This window comes from Atta colombica, unplaced genomic scaffold (genome assembly GCF_001594045.1).
Source record: "Atta colombica isolate Treedump-2 unplaced genomic scaffold, Acol1.0 scaffold252, whole genome shotgun sequence".
NCBI lineage: Eukaryota > Metazoa > Arthropoda > Insecta > Hymenoptera > Formicidae > Atta > Atta colombica.
The window spans coordinates 521,567-527,958 of NW_017259351.1; the positions used below are offsets into that span (position 1 = coordinate 521,567).

Below are 6,392 nucleotides of genomic sequence, written 5' to 3' on the forward strand. Positions count from 1 at the left end.
GAGATTGGCCAACTTCGCTGCATTCGGTCAGCAGAAACTGAGCAAGTAGCTCCCACTCGTTTTGATGAAACGAGATCATGCGATTGCGGTAAAATTAGGAATGAATTCCAAAGGAGAATTCGTTTCGAAAATTATAAAGAAACGAGTAATTGATATTTCTACATCTGATCTTAAGAAAGAATCTATAGAAATTATTATTAGTTTTATATTTTATTTGCATATGAATATTAGCATCAAGATTCGCTTTGTTAAAAAAGAAGTTTCTTTTTCTTCTTTAATTTATCCTTGTCAGTCTAAATTTTACTTATAACTGTTCATATTTTTTTTTAATGAATTTAAAGTGTGTCTCCTATAAAAAATGTTTAATTCTCATAATTCACAACGCTTGTTATTAAAAATTAGAAAGACGCGAATTGAAATTAAAAGAAGATATTTATAGATGCGCAATAATTAATGTACAAATTATTAGTAACATTTTTTAATACACAATATGTTTTTATCTACTGTAAAGAGATAAAATATTAACAATTTATAAGAATAATATTTCAACAACATATAAAAAATAAGTATTCACAGAATATAAAAATAAGTATTTAAGTAACAACACATTGGTTACGATCGAGTTTAGAAGGCGCGTTTATACATTATTCTCGTTAGTCACCTTTAATTTGTTCATTAATCATTTTATCGATAGTTGTTCATTATGATATTTTTTTCAACTTCGATGTTTATGACTACCATATGTGCCACCCAAATGATCATTTCCGCCGTAGTTATGAACTTCGGCATAAAACCCGCCAAGGATCAGCATGATATTTTATACTCCTGATATTGTCACCAGGCTCATGGATGTGATATTCGCCTTGAATATGTTTGCCTATGATTCACATGATAAGCAAGATAATTATATATATATATATATATATTGAAATCAATAATATCTAGTAAAACTAGCTTTTATTATCCATTTATGACTATTTATTTTATAAAAATATAATATCTCCATTACTTTGAAAATGACAACTAAAAAATGTGACTTTCGATTATTATTAATGAATTATTATTATTAAGGAATTAAATAAATCTATCAATCATAATTCATCAAAAGTGAATTGACTTAATTTTATTTAAAAAAGTCTCAAAGTTATCATTACTTAATAAGAGTAACTAACTAAAAATATCATCGCAATTTAAAAAGGGTAATTTTTAAAAATTATGAAATGAAAATGACAAAAATGACGTTTGGTCATGTTAAGAATATATTTTTGTCGATATTATTTGATTAGTCAATCATTTTCTATTAAGTTAAAAAATAATTTTTCTTCTTTTCTAGAAAATTTAATTTGTTGATACTGAATTTTTGAAATAAGAAAATGGTATTGTAAAATGTTTTAAAATATATAAAATTGCAAAGAGAGGAAGAAACATTAAAAAATTTTTTTTAATTAATTTAAAATGTTTAAATAGTTTTTCCATGACAATAAGAAAGTGAAGACTTGCTTAGAAGGAAATAATGGTTTTATATTTGTGATATTTATTGAAGTAATTAAGAAGTGCTACTCGCGTACATGCGGAGCTGAGATAAGAATGGTATTTGGACTGAATGAAGATATAATAGAAACTCGTGTATCTCTCCATATGTTCCAATTAAATTTGCGTTTACGCAGGCAGTTACACGTTTTCCAGGTACACCGTATCGGAATAGCTTTCCTGTAAGCTCCGTGCATTTCATTCGCCAGCTTTGCCAGAGAGCTTCCCAACGAATGCATAATAAACTTCTATGCTCTCTCTCGTATCAGTCACAATTAAATTTAACAGGTGCACACCGAATACCAACGAGCTTGACGGGACTCTCACGTTTTTACGGGAAGCACCAGAAAAGTGACGGATGTACCCACAATGGATCGTAACGCACTGGAGTAAGAAATAAACCTGGTCCTTCCAAGCTTCTAATTAAGAGCAGATATCCAATTACTTCGAGATTCTAATTAAGGGCGCAAGATCGAATTACATTTCACTACCTCGCTGACTCTGGATTAGTATTGTGATACATCTAGGGTTACTATATGGATACTTTGTCAATATAAGAGACAGGTATGCTATAAACGAATTAGAAAAAAAAAGTTAATTTTTAATTAAAAATGAATTTTCAAATTGATATCTCAATAGCAATCTTTGATGATCAAATAATAGATACAGAGATTTTTATTTAATGTATCAGGCTCTGCAAAAAGTGATTCAAATTAGATTTATACTTAATAAAGATGATGTTATATATTACGTATAAAAAATTCAATAAGATCAATATATTCATATTTAACAATTTTTAATTTAAATACAAATTTTCTCACATATCTTAATCATTTTTTAAAAATATGATTTAGATTTAGGTAAACTGCCAAATTTTTTGTATTTGTATTTTTTGTATATTACTTACAAGTACAATACAAAAAAATTTATAATTTTTCATAATTTTTTCATTTTGTTAAAAAATACATGTAACATTCTGAAGAAGAAGCTGTTATTCTCGTTTAGCGTACCGAGATTACGCGTGATAACGATATTAATATAATATAAAAGTTGTTAAGCGCTAAAACCTTAGAGAATATCGAGAATACTCCTATATATACACTCACCATCACAATGTTCCTTCTGTCCGTAATGATCTTTAGTGTGATGATCGTCTACGCCATAGGAATATTTATACTTTGGATGAGCCTTGTAGGCTGATAGGTCCGTGTTTATCTTCCCAGGTTATCTCCTCGTGACGGCCCGCCACTAACTCGACAAAATCATGATACGAATACGCGTGATCATGATACCGCGTCCATTGCGATCTATATCCGCGGTCTGTCCCCCGCCATTGTCTTTCTCTATTGATTGATTTTAGAAAATTATTATATTCACAGATCTTTTTGAATAATCAATGGAATCGTTGTAATTTTAACAAAATTAAGCCTAATTCAAACCGTAATTTATTAACATGTGAGAGTATCGAGATGAACATGTGCGGACCGATAAACCTTTCATCAATACGCGTAATTACCTTCTCGAGTGACCGATTCCATGAATTAAGCGAGAGAGACACTCACCCACCGCATTTTCCTCGTATATCCTGGGGAAGCTCTTAACAACGACAGCGACGAAGACGACGCAGACAATCAATTCCTGCAAAGCGAGGAGGGACATTCGAGCGTCGTGTAAGCGGCCGACAACGCCGCCCGTGAAGTACTGTTCGGTGTTAAAGGTAAATTGGTGGCCGCGAATAATTGGAAAAGTTAATCTCTTAAATTTAATCGAAAAAGAGAGAAGAGGAAAGAGAGGGAAAGCGAAAGGGTGAAAGAGAAAGAAAGGAAATCGAAACGCAGGAAGCAAAATTCATTTTCATTGCACCGATGATGCGGTATGTGTGATGGTGGTGTAGTAGAAAATTACCGAAAAAAAAGACCTGCCATTATTCTTTCGTTTCCGATATGTGTGCCAGAACGGACTCACTGAGACGCTTTTACCGCCCACATAAAGACCTCCGAAACACTCCGCGCTCGCTAGTTTACGATCACGACTGCGTGATACTTTGTTCAGCGCGGCCTGGACTCCGGCGATTTGTTTTATGGAGGCTACGGCATTGCGCCCTACGGGTCGATGAAATCGGCGAAATTTGAAATTGGATCGATCATCCGAAGTTTGAAGTCGAAATCGCGTCTTTGCCTGCGGCCAGGTAAAGTGCTGAGCTTTTCATGTTATTCTTCATGTTATATGTTGTAGTTCTTTGCTCGAGCGGATCATGAAAAGTTAATATCCGTCCACTTCCCGCAAATTGGATATCAAAGAGAAAGAAGACAGAGAAAACGAGAGAGAGGGGGATTTGGATCTCTTCGCGATAAATGCACCGCTCAGGAAATTCCTAGCTTCACTTGAAATAAGTAGTTTTATTAAAATCTTTTGTAGTAGGAATATCTTCTTTTTCAATATTCTGTTACATTTATATAATATTGCTTTAAATTGTAGTATATTAATTTTCAATTGATCTCTTGCTTTTACTTTAATACGATTAATATTCTTTCCAATATTCAATCCGTAAAATAAAAAAGAAAGAACTATTATACTATTATACTACGCTATGCGTAAGCTGGGGCGAAAGATCGATAAGTCTTCGTTATAAAACTTTATTATAACGTTTTATGAAGATGGATAGTATGCAGTCTTTTCTCACTTAAAAGGCTATTGTATAACGATACCTTCTTAAGTTCCTATTGGACGGTATATTTCAATCTCAAAAGAAATTATTGCGGTGCAAAAACAAAGACATTAATAACTTTAATTAACAATATCTTGTTGTCTTAATTATAGTAAAGTATTTTGTGACTTGATTTGAAAACAATGCAACAGTGTTGTTGACGTAAAATTTTCTAAAATCTACTTACATTATTCAAAATTAATAATTGCTCAATTAACATTAATGTTTTATACTTCTTACAATTTTAATTATAATGTAGCATTATAAAAGTAAGTAAATCTCTAGTAATCGAACATTTACCTACATCCGAACATTTATGCAAACCTTTATTTGTTTATACTATTAATTTCAAATATAATATCATAATTTAATTGTAATCTTCAAATATAACTAAATTATATTGTAATAAAAATATTATAATAAAAAAGCATTTGAAATTAATAATAATAAATTTTGTGTAAATATCCGAATAGATACATGTCACTGGGACGTTTATCTTACTATTTGCAAAATTTTAATATAATTATCATTTAAATATAATAATTTATAATGCAATCGAGATTTTAATACATTCCAACATTCGTAACGGCAAAATATTGTATTTTCGTTTTAATCGTTATATAATCGTTATATAGTAGTCGCGCATTATGTGTGAACTAAAAATTACTCCTCGCCCGGCGCAACTCGCTCGCATTGTAACGCTTTCCACGCTAATACTTTCCGGGATGCGCAATTATTCCGACGTCAGTGGCGTAACGCGCTCACAAAAGATGCAACATCTTCCACAATTTTGTTCGCAAGAATACGTAATTATAAGCGACGTATGCATGCCTTCGTCCGACCTGTTACAACACGAATTTCCGTTCTAGCAAAGCGCCCCAGTAATATTCCCTACTGCATTGCCTACGGTCCCGCGACGTATCAATTTACAATATCGAATGCCGCGCTATCGACTTTAGTTTACTTTTATAAAGGCCCTGTTTCTTCTTTAACGAAAACCGCCAATGGACTACTTCCGGGCCGAAAGGAACGGAATCGTTTTATAGCGGCGGCTACCCCCCGGACAGGCAAAAACGATCTCTTTTAACCATTAATTCGTTTGTCGTACCCTGCGGTTGGTCCCCGATACCGCACAGTAAGAGGTGTGACCAGTCGGGTCATAGAAATGATAATAATTCTTTGAAACAACGCCATGATACAACCCCAATGTTCGTCATTGCCAGATACAAATTAGCATCGCGATTTTACGACCGGAAAGCAATGGTTCGAAAATAATAAATATATAATGTGATACTAATTTTTACGTTCTGTTTCTACTTGATCTATTAGCTTTCCATGAACACTTGAAGATAAATAGGAGATTTAGATATAAATTTTTATAAGTATGTTTTTTAAAATCTTTCATTTTTCATGAAACATGAAAAAATAATAAATACATTTAAGACAATTCGTTCTTAAAAATCGTGATTTAAAATGACTGAATACAAAATTACAATTACAAAATCTTTAGTTGTTAAATAATTCTTTAAATACAGTTGGATAACAGTATTATAACATTAAATGAGAGTTTGGTTTCCTTCTCTCTTCTTTTTTCTTCTTCACATTCCGTCTAACATGTATGACATTGATGGAATGTAAACAATGAGATTATATGTCAAACACTTCCTTTACTGTCATAATTAACAACAATATCTTTTATGAAGGCGATGGGTTTCGGATATAATTATTCAGGAGTTTGTCGATAATTTTTGATTGAAATGGCTAATTATTTTCTCTTTCGCACTTTGAGAAATATTATCCGTGACAAAGGATAAATTTTGAAAGGCAGTAATGAGAAGTGAAATTTATTTTTGAAATATTATTGATATAATGTAAATTAATTAAAATATAAATGTGCGTTTAATTAATGTAATAATATGTAGATACTAATATTAATTAATTTTTAATGTTAATTACATATTAATTTTATTCAATTTTTGATATTAATTTATTATTAATTAAAAACTGAAAAAAGATCCTAGAATTACAAAAGAATTGTACTTAATTTATATTCGAGTTATCGCTATTATTATATTTATTCTATTATTATATTTACTATTATTATATTTATTCTACTAAACTTACGTGTATGATTCCAATTTTAAATTAATAATGA

General features: G+C 31.1%; 1 pseudogene; it reads right to left on the bottom strand.

Annotated features, from left to right (window-relative positions):
* Positions 1-715: 715 nt before the first annotated feature.
* On the bottom strand, positions 716-3,189 carry LOC108688983 (annotated as a pseudogene).
* Positions 3,190-6,392: the final 3,203 nt, after the last annotated feature.